The sequence below is a fragment of the Colias eurytheme genome, chromosome 1, assembly GCF_061535395.1.
Source record: "Colias eurytheme isolate Ceu_HAF_F1 chromosome 1, ilColEury1 Martin Lab GWU primary, whole genome shotgun sequence".
Classification (NCBI taxonomy): Eukaryota; Metazoa; Arthropoda; class Insecta; order Lepidoptera; family Pieridae; genus Colias; species Colias eurytheme.
The window spans coordinates 13,371,996-13,394,042 of NC_142980.1; positions in this window are offsets into that span (position 1 = coordinate 13,371,996).

A 22,047-nucleotide genomic window follows, 5' to 3' on the forward strand; every position below is an offset into this window, starting at 1 on the left:
AGTTAATCATAGGTGGCGGTAATTTATTTTAAGCGTTTTTAAATCTCGCTATAGTTATTTTTTTGTAAGAACATAATATTAATTTCAGTTCAACATTTTTTAGTGGTAATAAAGATCAATCTGAGTACAAGGCTGGTTTCATTTAGACGAACCCCTACAGTACCATTTTAATACCGCGAATCGGGAGTGCAGTGAAGGTGTCCCACAGGGATTACCTTCTCGAACATTGGATTTATCTCTTTTTTTTCAATCGCTTGAATGATATAGGATGGGTCCTTGATGGACATCGAATGCTGAAGTCTCGAATCAATCAATTCTGACAGTAGGCAATTTATGTAAAGTCTTGATAATGGTCCATCATTTTATTTTGCCTAAACGTTACATACTTTTTTATATATTCTATTTTTAACGAATGATTCACTCCAGTCCAAACAGCAAATAAGCAGACTTCTGCTTCTGCAACGTTTAGTTGTCCCTGAATTTGGAAAAAATAGTCATGATTCTTATCTATGACAAAAGTGTTATTTTTTGCATTGTATTTCAAATATTATTTTTTTTTTAACCGCATCTTCCGCATTCATGTCTTTTGCCGGAATTAGACATTTAACTTCTACTAGTCCCATTTTCCCTTTTTGATATGGGAGTGTATAAAGTAAATTTTTTAGATATTTCTCGTTATACTTTTAAAAAGTTATTATTGTCATTTTGCTCATTAGGTAAAGTAATTTCGATATCAGTTTTAAGTTTTTTGAATCCTGCAATAATAACGTCATAATCGCCTGCACATACTTATCGATTACACCCTGTATACAATCCACCATCCACATTCATAATGTTTTCCTGTCCTCCTCTCCTTTACGCTGTTCACCGATACATTTTAAATGAGTAAATCTGCTACCACTGAAGGATGTTTCATTGTGATCAGCAAATTTTCACCACTGTTGTCGATTATTTGTTTTTCATTTTTAATCAGCAATTGGTAATCATCAGTTTTGTTTTTTGCAGATTGGTGATGTACCCTAACAATACGTCGAAAAGGGAAAGCATCAACGAATTATCGTTTTCGTCCTCTTTTTTTATTCTTCGCGTCTCTGTTACTTCTGTTTGTTTAGTTCTCAACACCCACTGAATTTTCTATGTTATTGTGATCTTCCATTACATCTGAGTTTTGATGATGTGATGATAATCCATTCGTTTTAATATTGGTACTTAGAGTTGGTAGACTAAACTAGAAATGGCGGACTAAATTTGTCAGCGCGTCTGTAAGATCAGAATATAAAACCAACATCCTGTATTTAAGTTACAAAATTAATAATCAAACAAAATGCCGCTACGTTGAAAATGACTAGAAGAAAAAATTAAAACACCTCGGATCAATTTTGGAGTAAACAAATCATTTTCCCCGTATGGGGATTTCCCCGGATGAACTTAGGAAGTTCAAGTTCTCAATACAAGTTTATATTATATTTCGTATGTATAGATTTCTCAAACGAAAAATAAACATTTTTGGAACTTCAAAAAAATTATATTATAAGAAAATTTATGAGCTTACTTTAGTTTTAAAGAAATATACATCCCTTTACTGACACCCCGTAAAATAAAGAAATTGTTGCCAATCACCTTTGCAATCTATTTGGTTTCATTAACTTTATGTTCGAAGATAATTTTTTTTCTAGTAGTTACACGCGTATTTTTTTCGTTTATTCCATATCGAAATCAAATGTTTAAAAATACGAATATTTGCACAAAACTAAGATAAAAATAATCAATTAACAAAAATATTAAATTTAATGAAGTAGAGCAACTTTCACTTCGGTATGAAGGAAAATCGAGCGTAGAGCACACGTCAGTACGCTCCGGCCCAAGGAGCGCGACTAAAGAAATTCGCTAGGATTTTTCCTAATTATTTTAAATATTTTTTTAATATTTAAAGAATTATCAAAATTCAAAAAAAATTTTTTTAAAGGATTAATACTCATTGGTCTTCAACCAACTCGAATAAATTAATGGAAAAAATAACTTTTAGCAGTATTTATCAATAGATTTTGTAAGGCAAAAAATGGGAAATTTAATGAATTTATAACGTTCTAATTAAGAAAATCATAAGTTTTTCGGCAATTGTATTCAGCAGTTTTTAATAACGACTATATAAGGATAATAATGCGCTGATCAGATTGTGTAAATTGTAATCGGTTGCAACGTAGTGAGTGCACAAACTTAGCTCGAAATGTCTTTGGGGGAAAGAGACTTATCTTGAAGGCCTGATTAAGGTAACATAAAGTAACTTTATAAATGTGAAAAAATTCACGCGCATTGCGTATATAACACTAATTGATAAACAAGAAAAAAAAATTCAGTATATCATTTCATTAGCCGGGAAAAAATTGTCAAATAACTTGTTGAAAACGCAATTTTGCTAGACTGCAGCCTTAAACGTTTTGTCAGTAAAATAATGATATCTATAGTTTAAGATTCCAAATATGATGTACGCTAGAGAATAATGCAAAAATATTATCCAACTAGGTTTCCGCCCGCGGCTTCGCCCGCGCAGTCAAAGAAAAATCCGCATAGTTCCCGTTCCCGTGGGATTTCCAGGATTGCGTCATTTTCCCGATACAAAAAAGTAGCCTATGTCCTTTCTCGGGTATCAAAATATCTCCATACCAAATTTCATGAAAATTGGTTCAGTAGTTTAGGCGTGATTGAGTAACAGACAGACAGACAGAGTTACTTTCGCATTTATAATATTAGTATGGATTTAAAGGCCATATATGCATCGCACGATTTGCATCGAATATATTGGCTGACAGATTTCACTATCGCACGTGACGTCGATATGCCGACAACAAGAAGCTTATATCTAATACACTGGAGATTTCAGTATGAACATTAACTTGTAACAAGAAAATATGACGTTGAATGACGCCTGTATGTTTTTTTATCCCTTTCACACCTAGGTAGTTAGTTAGGTGTGAAAGGGATAAAAAAACATACAGGCGTCATTCAAGGTCATATTTTCTTGTTACAAGTTAATGTTCATACTGAAATCTCCAGTGTATTAGATATAAGCTTCTTGGCCGACAACATAGATCGCACATATTTCAGGTAACATTTATAATAGCAATAAAACTTTTATATGTATATACTAGCGGTCCGCCCCGGCTTCGCCCGTGGTACATATTTACGTTTTCTCTACATAAGAACCATCCTCGTACTTCAAGGAATATAATAAAAAAAGAATTATCGAAATCGGTTCAGCCGTTCTCGAGTTATGCGCTTAATACCAACACATTTTGCGATTCATTTTTATATATAAGAAGATTATGCACAAATATAATACCCCGAATGAATGCATATGCTTCAACGTCATCATTAAAGAAATTATATAAGTAACTTAAAATTTTAAGGAAATTCTCTGGCGTACTCAATAAAACTTCCTCATAGAGTAGTTTAGTAAATTAATATTTATTTCGAAATTGTAAGGCATATAAAACCTACATAACGATAACTATCTATCGTCTTTTTTACAGTTGCAAACATAACAATCATTTTGTAAGAAATTAAATAGAGTACATATAGCCAATAATAATTCCTTACAATATTATAATTTTTTCCTCGTATAAGTTACTTTAAATCCGCCAAAATGTCCAAGAAACTATTGTGTGACTGAATACGTTGAACATAATATTCTATGTCCCATTGACTGAATATTCAGAATTCCTAAATACTCTCAATATTGTTTTAATCGAATTTCCGATGAAAAATGAAAATATCATTTATCGTGTTTTAAACATGTATTCAAGTGTGGAAAGTGATAATGTCATCCATTGTATAATCAGATATTGTGCTGTTTCAGTATTGCCAATATTAAATAGTGGTGTAGATTTTGAAGCATTTAAATACAAATTAACTTATATTCCTACACTTTAGAATTTAGAACAAAGGCAAAATTATAAATAGTAAGGACTATTATATTTTCAAACTTTAAAAAATGCTTTAGAAGTTATCATATTTAGAAAAAAAACATGTCTATACAAAGTTAAAATACGCAAAAAATGTTCCTTATTATAGCAACATAATCACTCATATTTTTTCGATATTAACTCTTATTTTTTTCCTTGTTTATTGTTCAAACTTCAAAACAAATAACTTTGTTCAAAAGGGTTAAATCTTAGGGTTAAATTCAACCCATGTAAATGCACAACCACTTAAACGCCGATGTAATTATTATTCAATCTAATTATCTGATTAATCAATGATAACAAAAGGATCCGTAGGTACTTAATCACCAGGTAGTTAGGGTTGAAGAAATGAAAGGGTTCTTTAGAGTTTAGATTTGTTGAATAAATTAGAAATGAGAATAGAGGAAATTTTATTGAATAGAGATAGTAAAAAACGTCGAAATCACATCTTCCTTGTGTCCATGTATTTAATTACTGAAAAAAGAGCGTGTGTACCGAGCACACGTGTCAGAAGTGAAACTTCTTTGGCAAGATTCAAAGATACCAAAATCGCCTTACTTTATTACGACGTTATTGCGATGACGCGACCTTGAAATTTTACTCACAACACACCTTTTTTTTTATAGTGGAGAATGCATTTAGGCATACCCAGGGCACTCGGGGGAAGAGCCCTGGGTTATGTCTCGGACTCACCCTGCTGAGTGCAGGGTCCTACCGACTAGACTCCACTGTGTTCCGCCGTGCCGCTTTATTGACGGGGCCGCGGGTATTCGGTAGAACCGCGTCCCCTAAAGAATATAAACCGCCTGAACTTGACAAAATTGAAATAAAATAATAGATATAATCCATACTAATATTATAAATGCGAAAGTAACTCTGTCTGTCTGTCTGTTACTCAATCACGCCTAAACTACTGAATCAATTTTCATGAAATTTGGTATGGAGATATTTTGATACCCGAGAAAGGACATAGAATACTTTTTATCCCGGGAAAATGACGCAATCCCGGAAATCCCACGGGAACAGGAACTATGCGGGTTTTTCGTTGATGGGCGGGCGAAGCCGCGGGCGGAAAACTAGTTATCTATAATTAAAACATCGAATAATAATGTCTCCTTTGCTGTGGTCTACAACGAAAACTGTGAAAATTAACAGTAACATAGGTGAATTGTTTCATATAAAGAAAGCACTCCCGGGTTATAGTTCCTAGATCTTATTATATAAGATTACATTTATTTTATGCTCCTGCCAGATGTCGCAATATTACTTTAATCACGGAAATTGTCAAAGAATTGAGAGCAGAAAAACACAGCAATCGTAAAAATTGTTGTATGTGTGTTATTATAGACTTCTCTAAAATAAAGATATAATAAAAAAGAAATTACGACATCGTATTAAAACTAGAACATGAAATACAAATGTAGAGAGCTCCATAAACTCCATAAAAGATGAGCATATACGGATCAAATATATAACGTTTAAACATTATAATGTGTTTACCATTTACTTGATTTGATTATCCTTATTGATAGGGTTCTCTTCACAATGGGCAGCGTTGGCCCAACAAATGATCGTCGATGTTTGCATCATGCCTTTCAGATACGACTCTGTTATTTACCATGAGGTAAGCAAGGTAAGCAAGCATTAAGCAATAAGCTTTATTGCTTAATGCACCTATAGAAGCCCCAATTTTTACCACAAAACATAACAAATTACATTTTACTCATAGTGAAAAGCCGTTATTAGACAACAACATTTCCTTTAACGAAGTCAGTTAAAACCAGTCAGTAATTACTGTGTCTAATTAAGTATAAATAGCTATTCAATTTAGATACGGTTTTGATTGGATTATTTCTATTGTTAACTCTGCCTGAGGAAAACGCTTACCTAATGCCCATTATTTAGATTATCGACTAGACATAAAGCTTTTAGCTAGATATATATTTATTCAAACAGAAGAAAATACTCACACATCGACTTACATCTCACATCTTAATACGTACTATGTTTGGGCTGGTCAAATAAACTGGGATACAATAGAAATTAAATAAAGACATACAATAAAAAGAAAAATAATTATGCCTAGTGATAATCAAGACTCTGAACTCTACTTATTTTAACACCAAGAAGTAACAAATATAATATTATTCCAAATACAAGTAGGAAGAATACGAAAATATTATAATTAAAAGAAAATCATAATTATGAATGCAAATAGAGCCTGGCTATAAGTATATCATTAAAATAATGAAACAAACGCTAAGCATGTCATAACAAAAGAGCAGCAGACGTCAAATATAGATCGTCGGTTCTAACAAAAAACCTTTGAAGCGTAAAGAAAATGAATAATGCTTTTGTATCTTAATAAATCAGAAGTGATTGTTATTCACTTTTCATTACATTAATCGCTACATAAGGAAAAATCTCAATGGAGACATAAGAACACCATACAAACGCAGCAATGTATATCTCACACGGCAAAATAACACCGCTCGTGGTGATCGGATAACCTTAATGGAAGTTCTTCAAAGCCAAGGCCCCACGATCAGTGAGACAAATTCCTACTTTTCTGAACAAAACAAACAAAAACTATTTGGAGAAGAAACTTGGAACAAACAAGGAAAATGAAATAGTTCGATACACCTTTGTAACGTACACAGCGTATAATATTTACAAACTTATTACCACTACTCGAAGGAAACCGCCATGACCGAAAAGTGAGACCAATTGTGACATGACCTACATTATAAAAGATTACGTACTAAATTTCTTTCTTATCTAACAAATAAACAAAATTGAAGCGTTTGTGTGATATTTCAAGTGGGTACTTGTACAATGAATGCCTTTTTAAACGTCTTTGTCGAGAACAATGTTTCGATCAATTTCGAGGATTTTAAAGCAGTTTTGTAGAGGAAAAGAGACGCATTACCTCCTTAGTAACACAGACCTAAAGTATGCATCATATACAACTAATATTAAACGCTGCTTATTATTTCTTATTGGTGTAGAGATAAAGTGAAGTAAGAGCGATTAGATTCAATTAATGAATTTTAAAATTGTAAACTAAAAAAATATACATCAGATGACCTTATTATACGATTCTATAATAATTTAGTCATATCGTAACAGCTACTTCACGTTATAAAAGTTATTTAATCACAAATAGAGCCAACCATGTTTTTAAATCGATAAATATATGGAACGCCTTTTAAAAAAATAAAAAACATATATTTTTATGTCAATAAATGTATTCTTTTTGTCGAAATCGTGGTAAATAAATTTTTTGCAACTGTTCACATTATTTAATTAAAAATATAAAGACCCTTTTTCAATGTCCGTCCGGATTAACAAAGTAACAAATTGAATTCTGAAATGAAAAATACAGAAATGCATTTTTCATTAAAATGATGATACAATGTCGGGCCGGCACGTTATCAAGTCATTATCTAAATCTTGCGCTACAACACATGCTGATAACAACAACGCTATCTTTTGTCTAAACTTTTTGACTACCGTAATATGTACGCGTAACGCGTATGTCGTATGACATTTTATTTGATTTACATTTAACATCTTTTTAAAAAAATATATCAATATTTAATCTGTATTTTTAATTTGGAATAATAATTAATATTTTTTTCAGTTTGGCTGTATGGCTTATGTCAGAGCCAATTGGATATTTATTATCTGTGTGATTTTTTTAAGAACACATTCGCGCTGCGCGGGAAATTTCATTGGAAAAGGATAAAGAAAAATGAAAGCGAAAATGGTGTAATAATAATAAAATTAACATTAAATATCCTAAACTGTATATCAACGACTTCGTAAGCAATCTATAAGTACTTCTATAATATAGTATTATAAAGCTGAAGAGTTTGTTTGTTTGAACGCGCTAATCTCGGGAACTACTGGTCCGATTTGAAAAATTCTTTCGGTGTTAGATAGCTATGTACAGTACTCCAAAAGTAATAATGCGCATAGAAATCTTCGTCACTGTTCGGCAACTGTCATATTCCCGGAGCTTCCGAAGACGATATCTATATAGAGTGGTTAAATGCATTTTCTTCATGCATAATTTAGTAAAATTATGTGTTTTGTGCTAAAAGTGATTAATATTGATTTGTAAGTAACGATTTTGTTTCGTCGTTGACGTCAAACTGACAGGTTGAATTCAATTGTGAAATTATTGGCCGACATTTGGGACGGAAAAATAATCCCCCGAATACCACGTACACGAGCTTCAAAATTATCGGGTATTTTCCGATAGGTTCGTTGCAAACAAATGAAGGAGTCAAGTTTTTCAGGTTAAAAAATCACGAGCGCGAAGCGCGAGTGATTTTTCCTGAAAAACTTGACGACTTAATGGAAGTTCTTCTAAGCCAAGGTTCCCTGCAAACAAGGTTCCCTGCAAACAAGGTTCCCTGCAAACAAGGTTCCCTGCAAACAAGGTTCCCTGCAAACAAGGTTCCCTGCAAACAAAGTTCCCTGCAAACAAGGTTCCCTGCAAACAAGGTTCCCTGCAAACGAACGTTTGCAGCGAACGAACGTTTGCAGCGAACCTATCGGAAAATACCCGATAATTTTGAAGCTCTTGTGGTATTATAAGTGAGTATTACGTCTAGACATTTAATAGAAATTTAAATTACTACCTATGGGAACGACAATGGCTACGTTAAGTTTCGTGCAACTGAAAATATTAAAATAATTCGGATACCTACGGCTCTTATTGACGCTCAGAATATTTGAAATTCAAATATTGTTTATCTACATTAATGTTGGGTTATTTTTCTGTAGATCCAAGTACCTAGACCTATTTTTCATTTATATATGAATACGGAATTATAAATTTGCTTAGTGAAATATGTACATAATCATGTTATTTCAGCTCTTATAATAAGCATATTAGGTACTATTATTTAATGATTTCAACTGAACTCTAAGCTTTAAAATTTTAAATGAATTCTTAGACAAATGAATAATGATAGTGGTATAGGTAATTGCATGTTCTTTGACTCATTTAAAAACACTGAACAATAGATACTTTAACAATTTGTGGATTATTCAAATTCATATGTTTACGGATGGAAATCCAGAGGAATTCTTAATGTTATACAGCAAGAATGAAAATTAAGGTCTCAAATTCAGTTCCCAACCAACACGTTTCGTCCTATATTTAACGGTTGCTAATTAATCTAACTCAACTACGTTCTTGGATAGTATTTCAAATAATTTGGAAAATCCAAAAGTGCACGCCTTATAATTTTTTTTTAATAAATATTTATTAATTATTATTTTTGTTTATTTAATAACAATTAAACCACATCGAATCAGACCCTGAAAAATGAAAGGGTTCTATTCCTGAGCATACTCAAGCGTAAGAGAAAAAAAAAGACTCGATTAGTAAAGTATTTCGGTCGCTATCGTGTTAAGAGCGCATATTCTATTTAACGCAAGTCAAAAACTCCGCGATCTATTACGATAGATCGCGGCTTGCGCTATCATTTTACTATGAACAGCATAGGTCCACAGGAGAGCGCCGAGCAACATGTCCTCTCTCTGGAAAGGCTCGCTGCCGACTGATTTTAATCGGGTCGCGCGCAGTGTTTTATAGTACTTTAAAAAAATTTGTAGAAAAGTAATAGAGGTACCTTAGTTGATTTTTTAAATTTTATCTTATAAGTAAGACATTCTTTTATTGCAATATGTATAAATTATATCCAATAAAGTCAAATATCTTGGTGAAAATAATCATTTTGTCGACTATAATTTCTAAAAAAATTCACATTGTTCGGATTTTAATTTCGTAAGTTAGGAGTCCAAAATAAAAAAATCTTTTAACTAACTATTTTAATAAGGATTTTTGCAGTTATAGTCGAGCCAATTTAATAGGCAACATTTGACGTCTATCAATTTTATCTTCGAAGAGAGGTAACCTGCTTAAAAACATCGATTAAAGTGAATTAATCGATACGGATTTGAAACATTTGTAAATCGAATTTATAAATTTATGATGATTTTTGTTCACAAGTAATCAATGCATTCGATTCTTCATTCTAGATGTCAGATCTCGATTTTTAGAGTAACATCTCTGGTATTTAAAAAGAAAAAAGGTTTATTGACACAAAATTGTAGCGACGTTAGTTCTTCAATTCAGAAATTGTTTTTTATGTTTAGAATGGTTCACCAGTAAAATGAAATCTTAAAATTACTTGTATCGGTCATTATTATTATAAATATGTAATCGTTATTGAAAAAAGTTAAGCAAATGTGCAGATCTAACAGAAAGAAATATCATGTTATTCTATGTTGTCGTTACTAGGTTACGTTGTTGAATTTTGTTGAACTGTCAAATGTTGCCTATTAAAATGGCTCTACTATAGTTAAAAATAATTGTGTGTTAGATCTGTCAGCAATTTCAGATATTTTTAGCTTTGAAATTGACACTAAAAGTGAAATCAAGTAATCATCGGCTCAGTTATCTTGATGGTATTCAGAAATACTGTATTAATTGAAAAAAACTCTTAACTAACTACATAGACAATAAAATTTCCTAAAATTATTAGTAATTCATATGTTTGTAAGATAAGTGGTTGATGGACAATCTGGTTTGAAAAATCATATATTTGAGCCAAACAGCGCACGGACCGCGTACACGGCCTTAACAAGAAAAAGGATCCGCACATACAGACACACGGACGTCCAAGACAGAACTTTTTTAAACTGTTTTTTAACTAGTTTAAATAACAAAAATGACATCAAAAATATCATGAACGTTAAAAATAGTGTTTTTTCTTAATATGTGTGTGTATGTATTATCTTACAAGTGCAATGTATGATACATAAAGACATTTTAAGTTTGAAAAATCAGATGTTTTGCGCGAAGTGACAGTAGTACCCACCTCAACGCTTCGCTTATGAGGCGTGCAATAACACGCTGACGATCGGGTAAAGGTGGGCCCATACTTATCTCAATCGCGTAGCATCGACGCGTGTTATATTTGCTAGTGTGGAAAATTATCGCGATCATTCCCGATCGCTATTAACCGCGTATCTGATATGTGTCTTAAATAATACTAATAATAATGTATAATTTAATGTCGTAAGGTAAGCTATGGTCAAAATGGGCGTCCACACTTAGGATACGCATACACGATACGATACGCCTGATACGGATACGATTAGGTACTTGATACAAATGTGGACCCACCTTTAAATACTCCGAGCGTGACTTAACAGCACAGACTACGGTTGCATTTGTTCACCAGGGTCAAGGTTGACGTTTTTTGTTGTAATTTATTCATGTTTTTGAAATCTATACACAGTTTATATAAATATAATATTTTAGTTTGCTTTTATAACAGTTTGTATTACGTTCTAAGAGATGTTTTAATATATTTTAAGCTGATGTTGAACAAAAAACGAGTTTTGTCTTTATTTAAAAAATAAGAGGATGATAAACACTCCGAATTAAAAACGAGAGGTGGGTGTTTATTAAGAAAATAAAAGGTCTGAATGTTACAAGAATGACAAGAATAGATTTCCAATTACACATCCTAGACTAATTGTTAATTTTCAATTAAGAAATGATGGAAATTTTTCTGAGAGCTTTAAGGTAAAAATAATTTTGTCGTAAACAACTGTTGTTTACTTATACCAACCAATTTCAGAATCTGTAACGCCTCCAGTAATAACCCTGTTATTTTCCATCCCTTTCTTCCTACGTACAATTAATTGTCCATTAAAGATAAAAATAAAGACAATTTAGTAAATAAAGGCGTATTATAATAAGTCAAGACAAAACAACAAAGATTCATTGTAAATATAAACGAAATAAAATCAGCATCTTCCATTTCTAAATCTTGAACTTTACACAACGCTTTCCGCCGTCTGTGTGTATGCTTACATGTTTAAAATTACACAACAGATTTTGATAGAGTTTTTAATACATCAAGTGATTCACAAGGAATGTTTTATTTTATGTTTTATTACGTGTCAAGCCGTCGGTGGAAAGTTAGTCAACTATAAACAATAATATACAATTAGAGTTCAACTATAAATAGTCTTTTGTCCCATTAGGGACTTGAAGGACACTCGAGAGAACTAAATCCCAACTGTACAGTGTTCTGCATGCAAGTTGACCCAACTGTCTGAAGCCGAGATTACAAAGCACTTTGGCTTTTAACAGCGAATGTGAATACATTATGGTAACATTGTGTTTCAGTATTCTTTAAATCTGAAACAAGAAACTGAGTGCTTCGAGTATATTATTGGAGTAGTTCATTGTATGTAGGGTTTATAAAATGCTGAAATAATATGTTGTGTAAAATTATAGTTTGTAGATAGATATAATATAACACAAATGTATGTATATTTATCTACTGCCAATTATCTATTAAATTTTCAGACAAGTTTATGTCGTTTAAAACTGTTCATATTGGACATTGACATACCTCAGTTATTTTAAGTATATTTCACAGGATTATTCATATTTATTTGCCACTTTATTGTACCATGCCAGAAATCAAATTCATAAAATAACGTAATATAACTTAGAAATGGCAAGTGTACCTACACTAGGTGATCTTATAGCTGAAAAGCAATTTCTTTCCGGCAACCATAGAAACAAATTAATCATAATCAATATGTTGGGAAACCAAAAATATTATGAAGTCTATGTAAAATATATATTTTTTATATATATACGCTTATTAGTCAACAAACGTGCTGCCGCTTCGCTAGAGAGGGGTCACTGAAAATCAGTACCTACTACAAGTTACAACTGCATTGCAGCGTCTTATTGAGTGGCTGTCTCGATTGAAACTACCACCCTCCGTGTTCCCCAACCAATATGACATGGGAACCTTCAAGAAAAAAGCCTACACCCAGCTTAAAAGCCTTCTTCCACCCCAAAACCGGCAATACGTTCCCTAATGCTGTGAAATGTCATGGGCGGTGACTATCACCTACCATCAAGTGGGTCGCCTGCTCCATTGCCGGGGATTCAATAAAAAAAAAATTATTATTTTATTTTTTGTTGGAAATTTTGATGTTCTCTTTCTTCCATTGCAATCGTGTTATTTTTTGTGTCAACTGTTTGAATACGCTCTTTCTTTCTTTCAACTTAGCACAAAACTAGATTTCCGCCCGCGGCTTCGCCCGCGTTTGCAAAGGAAAACCCACATAGTTCCCGTTCCCGTGGGATTTCCGGGATAAATACTATCCTATGTGTTAATCCAAGTTACCCTCTATATGTGTGCTAAATTTCATTGTAATCGGTTCAGTAGTTTTTACGTGAAAGAGTAACAAACATCCATGCATCCATACATCCATACATCCTTACAAAATTTTGCCTTTATAATATAATATCAAAATATTATCAAATAAGAAAACACTTTATTGTAATAGAATTAAAATAATGGATACTTACTTCTTAAATTTTTATATCTGAAAATATTTGCAGAGATGGGTCAAAGGCGAGTAACATTATATTTTTACAAAACTGTGAAGAATCAAGCTCTTTGGTAGTAAGTTTTCCTCTTAACATATGAAAATCTATGTAAATTAATTTGTTGATATTTGCTGTTGTTTTTTATAATAAAACAATCGTATTAATTATGCTAAAATTAGCCGCCTTCAGCAATTTTTCCATAATTTATATTTCGTAAAACATCATTGAACTGAAATAATTATTACTACGTTTATTGTTTTTATAAAAACTAATTGTTCCATTTTACCAAAGATTGGTATTATTTTCTTTTGCGGCTTGGATTATAAATTAGTAATTGTTTAGTGTTTACTCATACAAATTTTAAAAACTTTCATTCGAATTTCTTACATATATACATCTTCCGAAGTAAATGTATGTATAATAGTAAAAACCGTCCAAATCCGTCATTCATGGGAATTTGAAGGTAGCATATATAATAGACGTATATATTATGTCTTCATAAAGGTAGATACAACCAACTATGATACAACGTTTCTTAATATCAATACCGAAGAACATGTGTACTAATAAAGCCAGCAGCTCCACATCCTTTGTAGTAAACTAAGCGCTCATGATTTGTGTTCTATGTAACAAACTAATAGATTAACTAACTTGGCGTTAAGTTGTTAGCAGTCTCTTTGTCCACAGAAGCTGGGTATAAGTACTTTAATTGACATCTCATGTGTCTAGTCTAGCGAACATTCAATCCATCCATAAAAAGGTCTCTGAATGCATCATTGCATATGGTCCATTGAAAAGTTACATTTGGGGTCGCATTTTTTAGAGGACGCAATTTTATTTTTTTGATGTGTAGGGGGGGTCAGTGTGAAGCTATCGCCAAGTTTGTGGGGTCGCCACCCTTGTCCCACGGCCGCCATCTTGAAAATAGCGATTGAAATGGTTTTTACGATATATCACTTAAACTATTTATCTGATAATAAAACAATGTTAACATTATTCGTTTCAAATTAAATTCTCTACAACTTAGGTTCAGTAACTTTTTGTCGTAGAACTATAAACAAAAAAGTTATAAGTGAAAATGTTCAGAAATTAGAGATGTTTATATTTTTCAATAAAACTTTTTTTTTATAAGTTTACGAAGAAATTATATCAGACCATTTTTGTAGATTGTTTTTCGTAGAACAACTTTTATTTACAACATTTTTTCATTAAGTAAATAGCTAAGGTTTTACAGCCATCCGAAGTGAGTACTATTTTAAGTACTCTTTACTATACAGAATACGATATATTATGTGTGTACTAATAATAATTTGTCACCAGTAATTATTTTATTTTTGTTATAATAATATTTTTAATAATTAATTTTACAATATTATTAATAATTAATTATTGAATCTTTTCCCCACAACCCAGGAGGAAGTGCGTTTTTTTTTAACGTCGAAAAGCAGGGCTGAAATGTTCTGCAGTGTGCTTCCATTGTTGTGGAGTCTGGGAAAAGAGCCAATAGCCAATTTATTATGTATAGTTACTACTGAAAAATAGTACTCACTTTTGAGCGCTGTAAAACCTTAGCTATTGACGTAATGAAAAAATGTTGTATATAAAAGTTGTTCTACGAAAAACAATCTACAAAAATGGTCTGATATAATTTCTTCGTTAACTTATAAAAAAAAAGTTTTATTGAAAAATATAAACATCTCTAATTTCTGAACATTTTCACTTATAACTTTTTTATTTATAGTTCTACGACAAAAAGTTACTGAATCAAAGTTGTAGAGAATTTAATTTGCAACAAATAATGTTACGATTGTTTTATTATCAGATAAATAGTTTAAGAGATATATCGTTAAAACCATTTCAACCGCTATTTTCAAGATGGCGGCCATGGGACAAGGGTGGCGACCCCACAAACTTGGTTTTAGTTTCACACTGACCCCCCCTACACATCAAAAAAATAAAATTGCGTCCTCTAAAAAACTCAAGATCAGGCCTAAAAAATGTAACATTTCAATGGATCAATAAGCGTGCGGGTGTTCCAATATTTTCCCAGAAAACGAATTTATCGCGATAATTATTACAGCACTTATTTTGTAAGCGGCGATGGTTATCAATATTTACTTTTAAAACATAATGATGTTGATAATTATATCTGATATGCATATTGCTGAAGATATTTATTATTTCATACACTTGCAATGTTCCATGTGTTCCTTTGCTGGAGATAAACCGCTTGTTAGTGACAGGGTTGTCCTATTGGATAAATTGTTTGTAAAGTTTGTGTTATAAGTTTATTTTACGTATTGTTTTATACTCGTGACATTGGTTGCTAGCTGTTCAACCTAATCTAAACCTTAATTACTAAGAGAAAAATACCATTGAAATGAAAAATACAATTCCATGCCTATACATATATTTCGGGCAGATTAAGCGAACATTAAATAATCTAGAGCAATGGTAATATTTCATAGATCCTTATGATAAGAAAACGTCACAGTTATTATTTTTAGATTGAATATAGCACATAATCACGAGGTTACAGTAGCTCAGAAAATATAATTGGAAATACACTTACACCAGCTGTTCTCAGTTCCTTGCCTTTATTACGTAAAGCAAATAGTAGCGCTGAGAATTCGGCGACTGAAAGATACTTCAGTATCAATACAGGCTCTTTAAACACGTGGAAAACACGGCAATTTAAGTACAATACCGGCCATAATCTTTCGCTTTTCGCATTGTTCACGAGCTCTTAGAAAATCGGTTCTTTATAAAACCACATAACAGATAAACATTGTCCCACCTGATACATCGAGAGAGCGAGGGCAAATATGCTTTAGGATGAGTAGATCGCGACCTTCACGTGTTTCCACACGACGTGATTGGGCATAAAATGTAGAAAAAATGTTTGGAAATTAACTTATTGCATGTGAAACACTCACGCGCCGACATTCGGTGTTATGTCGAATGGTTATGGAAATGATTTCGGATTACGAAACGTACTCACTAGAGTTATAGGTTCGGTGGTCGTGCGGTGTTCGGGCCACGCTCGGGGACGGTCGCCGGAAGGTTGGACGCGAGTCCTCCCTGCTAGAGCGAGAACGCGAGACTGATGCGCGCAGAACTCGAGGCTCGCGAGGTGATAACTCCTGATAAGCGACGCGTCACCAGCTAATGGTGGCCGCTAAAATCGTACTCGATCCGTATTATTTCTGTATTATTATGTGTCGGAAACGTATTGTGTATGTAAAGCCTCGTGTTGAACTTGTTTGTTTTTTGTTGTTTTATAGAAATATATTTGTTATAATAATAATAATCGAAATGTAGAGCAAGATTTATTTGTATGAATGTTATATTCAAAACCGTTATTATATTGTAAATATGTATTCACATACTGTATTCATCTGTGTCAATACCATAAATAAAGAGATGCTATATACAATAATAATACAACTACAAATAAATAACGTCATATTGTATTATTATTTTTCAAACAGAAATATTAAACATTCATACGATTTCCTCCATACGATCATAGTGCGATTGCATGATAGAATTGAAAAGCTAAATTGAATTAAAATACGCATGCATTTCATGGTTTCTTTATACCATAGATAATCTGTCTATTTTGAGCGTTGTAAATGGGAAATATGATGGAGGAAAATAAGACTTATTACCTTTTGTATTCAAATTATTGTATGTATATTATATGGCATTGTTAAAAATATAACTACCTACATATTATAAAATGTGCTATAAATACCTCTATACATATTTTATTTATAACTAGGTTAGTTCTAGTATATAATGAATAGCAATAAATGATCCTCCAAAACGTCATAATTTTCAAATCTATCTTATCACCGCCAAATCTATTCAGTTTCAAGCACACAGGTTTCAAGCATGCTTCAAATCACACATATTGCTTTTAAATTACTCTGATATACTTTATCTGCTCTATAGATAGCGAGAGAATCCACAATTTCACAGCGCAATGACAAGGTGAAATCGATTTTCAATTTAAGTTTTTACCCCGCTTGAAAGCAACGTCATTTTAGCCGTCACGGTGATGACAGTGTGACGCAAAGCCTGCGACACTTGGCACCTATTTAACTGGTCTGAAGCAGCCCAAACACTGACGGTATTGTTGTGAAACGAATTCTTTTTATGTGAAACCATTTTGCATTGACTTTTGAAATACAAATGATGACTATCTCCGATTCTCTTTGCAATGCGATTTTGTTCTCAGCGTGCACATTATTTAAAATACCTATATTTTATTTTTTTGACATTTTTATACAAAGAAAGTGTAAAACATTATATTTATAATTACTTATAAAATTACTTTCAAGATCTCTCAAAATTACGAAAACTCTACTGATTATGTGCTGAAAGCACAAACCCTCGAACTTTGTTTTATTTCTTGCGATCGAAAATATAACATTGATATATGTAGTATTGTGTTGCGCCCCTAACATCATTCAGTTCAAGTATGTTTGCGGTGCACATTTACGTGAAACGCAATATGACACCAAAAGTAAACAATATAGAGTTCAATTCTGTTTGTGTGTTTTATTTATTAAAGGTACTTTACCGCTATAATTATCTTATTTACGACAAGTAACTTATTACAGTACAATTTTGCATTAGATCCTAAAATATGTTTAGTAGATTACACACACATTATGTATGTGTGTGTGTAGAGAAGTACCTAACTACTTATATTTTTGAAATTAAACTTTTTAGACCCGAGAGTAAAATTTAAAAGTCGCGTCATGGCAATACCATCACGGAAGTGAGTAAGGTGACGATTTTGGTATCTTTGAATCTTGCTAAAGAAGTTTCACTTCTGACACGTGTGCTCGGCACACACGCTCATTTTTTATATAAAACTTGATCCATGTATACAAAGTGGAATTTGGAAAAGTCATTCCCTCTACATTTTAACATTGTTCGACATTCAGAAAATAGGTACGTTTAAAAATATCCTCAGAAAATTGAACCTCCTATTACATAATGCCTTATTTTCCTTCTAGAAATCGCGGCTTCAAGTTTATTTATACCAATTCTTTTACATTCAACTGCACTCGAGACTAATAGCAATAATTGACAGACCGACAGGCACCTGATTAATCTACACTGTGCTGCTTCTAAATCGAAATACATTGAGTGTTCTAAATAAGCTATAAAGATGCATTTCAGTCAATACAACTTGTGGGGTCATGATCTACTCAATAATACATAGAATGGTGCACAAACACGTGTTTTCTACTTGATTGAAGCACCTACAATTTGTGCATCAATCATTTTTAATTCCAAATAATTTACAAGCTACTTGTGGCAATATCTATAAATAGAAGTTTTATACGAAAATTGGAAAAAAGTCATCCTTTCTTTTACTAAATCGCAAAATGTATTTATCAAATTTTAGTCACGGAAATCCTCGTGATTATGTGATTTTCTTACTAATATACATAAAATTCAGTATATTTGTTATGCTTTCACGTCATAAAACATACACGGTTATAAAATTCCATGCTGATGCATGGAATTTTCAAACTTAAATGAATGAACTTAAAAATATAGCGTAGCGAACTCAAAAATATAGCGTACTTATATCCCAAAACTCATCCCAATAAAACGAGAGACATAATTAGTAAAATATAAATCATAAAGCATTCAAAAACATGTCCAGAATCTCAATTTAATTACTCAAATGATACGAAATATAAATAGATACCAGATTAAAAGGGATCACTGGCTGTAGCCTTAAGGCTGCAGTCTAGCAAAATTGCGTTTTCAACAAGTTATTTGACAATTTTTTCCCGGCTAATGAAATGATAAACTGAATTTTTTTTTCTTGTTTATCAATTAGTGTTATATAGGCAATGCGCGTGAATTTTTTCACATTTATAAAGGTACTATATGTTACCTTAATCAGGCCTTCAAGATAAGTCTCTTTCCCCCAAAGACATTTCGAGCTAAGTTTGTGCACTCACTACGTTGCAACCGATTACAATTTACACAATCTGATCAGCGCATTATTATCCTTATATAGTCGTTATTAAAAACTGCTGAATACAATTGCCGAAAAACTTATGATTTTCTTAATTAGAACGTTATAAATTCATTAAATTTCCCATTTTTTGCCTTACAAAATCTATTGATAAATACTGCTAAAAGTTATTTTTTCCATTAATTTATTCGAGTTGGTTGAAGACCAATGAGTATTAATCCTTTAAAAATTTTTTTTTTTAATTTTGATAATTCTTTAAATATTAAAAAAATATTTAAAATAATTAGGAAAAATCTTAGCGAATTTCTTTAGTCGCGCTCCTTGGGCCGGAGCGTTCTGACGTGTGCTCTACGCTCGATTTTCCTTCATACCGAAGTGAAAGTTGCTCTACTTCATTAAATTTAATATTTTTGTTAATTGATTATTTTTATCTTAGTTTTGTGCAAATATTCGTATTTTTAAACATTTGATTTCGATAATATGGAAAATAAACGAAAAAAATACGCGTGTAACTACTAGAAAAAAAATTATCTTCGAACATAAAGTTAATGAAACCAAATAGATTGCAAAGGTGATTGGCAACAATTTCTTTATTTTACGGGGTGTCAGTAAAGGGATGTATATTTCTTTAAAACTAAAGTAAGCTCATAAATTTTCTTATAATATAATTTTTTTGAAGTTCCAAAAATGTTTATTTTTCGTTTGAGAAATACGAAATGTAATATGTTATGTCTATTATAATATAATATGTATTGACAACTTGAACTTCCCAAGTTCATCCGGGGAAATCCCCATACGGGGAAAATGATTTGTTTACTCCAAAATTGATCCGAGGTGTTTTAATTTTTTCTTCTAGGCATTTTCAACGTAGCGGCATGTTGTTTGATTATTAATTTTGTAACTTAAATACATCCTGTTGGTTTTATATTCTGATCTTACAGACGCGCTGACAAATTTAGTCCGCCATTTCTAGTTTAGTCTACCAACTCTAAGTACCAATATTAAAACGAATGGATTATCATCACATCATCAAAACTCAGATGTAATGGAAGATCACAATAACATAGAAAATTCAGTGGGTGTTGAGAACTAAACAAACAGAAGTAACAGAGACGCGAAGAATAAAAAAAGAGGACGAAAACGATAATTCGTTGATGCTTTCCATTTTCGACGTATTGTTAGGGTACATCACCAATCTGCAAAAAACAAAACTGATGATTCCAAATTGCTGATTAAAAATGAAAAACAAATAATCGACAACAGTGGTGAAAATTTGCTGATCACAATGAAACATCCTTCAGTGGTAGCAGATTTACTCATTTCAAATGTATCGGTGAATAGCGTAAAGGAGAGGAGGACAGGAAAACATTATGAATGTGGATGGTGGATTGTATACAGGGTGTAAGCGATAAGTATGTGCAGGCGATTATGACGTTATTATTGCAGGTATCAAAAAACTTAAAACTGATATCGAAATTACTTTACCTAATGAGCAAAATGACAATAATAACTTTTTAAAAGTATAACGAGAAATATCTAAAAAATTTACTTTATACACTCCCACATCAAAAAGGGAAAATGGGACTAGTAGAAGTTAAATGTCTAATTCCGGCAAAAGACATGAATGCGGAAGATGCGGTCAAAAAAAATTTAATATTTGAAATACAATGCAAAAATTAACACTTTTGTCATAGATAAGAATCATGACTATTTTTTCTAAATTCAGGGACAACTAAACGTTGCAGAAGCAGAAGTCTGCTTATTTGCTGTTTGGACTGGAGTGAATAATTCGTTAAAAATAGAATATATAAAAAAGTATGTAACGTTTAGGCAAAATAAAATGATGGACCATTATCAAGATTTTACATAAATTGCCTACTGTCAGAATTGATTGATTCGAGACTTCAGCATTCGATGCCCATAAAGGACCCATCCTATATCATTCAAGCGATTGAAAAAAAAGAGATAAATCCAGTGCAGCATCAGAATGCTAGCAAAAGATTTATTAGGTTTATCAATATAAATCTATATATTACACATAATATAATAAATCTGTAGAAGACGCGAAGACTGACATCCGCGCGGACGGAGTCGCGGGCGGAAGCTAGTCAGAAATAAATATCTTTTGTTTTCATTTGCGTATTTTTCTATTTTATAATTTTTTAACACAAACATTACATTTTTTTTATTATATACAAAATTTGTTTATCCGTTTTATTAGTTAAACTGAACAACTTTCACTAAGAAACTTAGGTCGAAAAAAATGTATAGAGTTATGCATTTTGTATGGAAAGCTTATTTTTTTTATATATTTCGTCCAAATTTCTTTGTAAAAGTTGATCAGTTATATAAACATGAAGTTGAAGATATCAATAGAAAGTATTCGCAAATTTTGTGTACTGATAAAAAAAAATCACCCGGTGTAACTTTCACGAAAATTGTTTCAAATTGTCATTTTTGGCACTTATTCCGAATATTAAATTATGCATACGAATGATTTAATTTTTAAAAATTAAGTGGAGCAACTATCCCTTAGTACATTTGTATTATTTACATATAGGATGACAGGATGCATTTGTTTGCACTACTAGACCAAGCCCTTAATATTTTAATCCACGGATTAGTTT